The sequence below is a fragment of the Rhinatrema bivittatum genome, chromosome 16 (genome assembly GCF_901001135.1).
Source record: "Rhinatrema bivittatum chromosome 16, aRhiBiv1.1, whole genome shotgun sequence".
Lineage (NCBI taxonomy): Eukaryota > Metazoa > Chordata > Amphibia > Gymnophiona > Rhinatrematidae > Rhinatrema > Rhinatrema bivittatum.
This window is the reverse complement of record NC_042630.1, coordinates 7,477,150-7,477,464: the sequence shown is the minus strand read 5'-3', so window position 1 is coordinate 7,477,464 and position 315 is coordinate 7,477,150.

Here is a 315-nt window from a genome sequence, read left to right as displayed (position 1 = left end):
TATGCCAAACTTTCAAAGCCACAACACACAAAAGAGGGGAGGAGGGAGGGGCAAGGTTTTACCAGCAGGCTCTGGGTCCTGGGACAGGCTCTGCCAGGTCTGCCTTTACCCCCTCCCCTCCCCAGTACATCTCAGCTCCTGTACTTCCCACACTTCTCTGAGGAAAGCAGGGACCGTAAATCCCACAAGGGTGCTGGGGCTACAAACCAGGCCCAGCTCCGCCGGTCCCTGCCATCTGATCCCCTTGCTTTTTCACCCAGTCCCTGCCCAAATCTCCTTCTCCACGTCTGGAAGGTACAAATGGAACTGGAACCT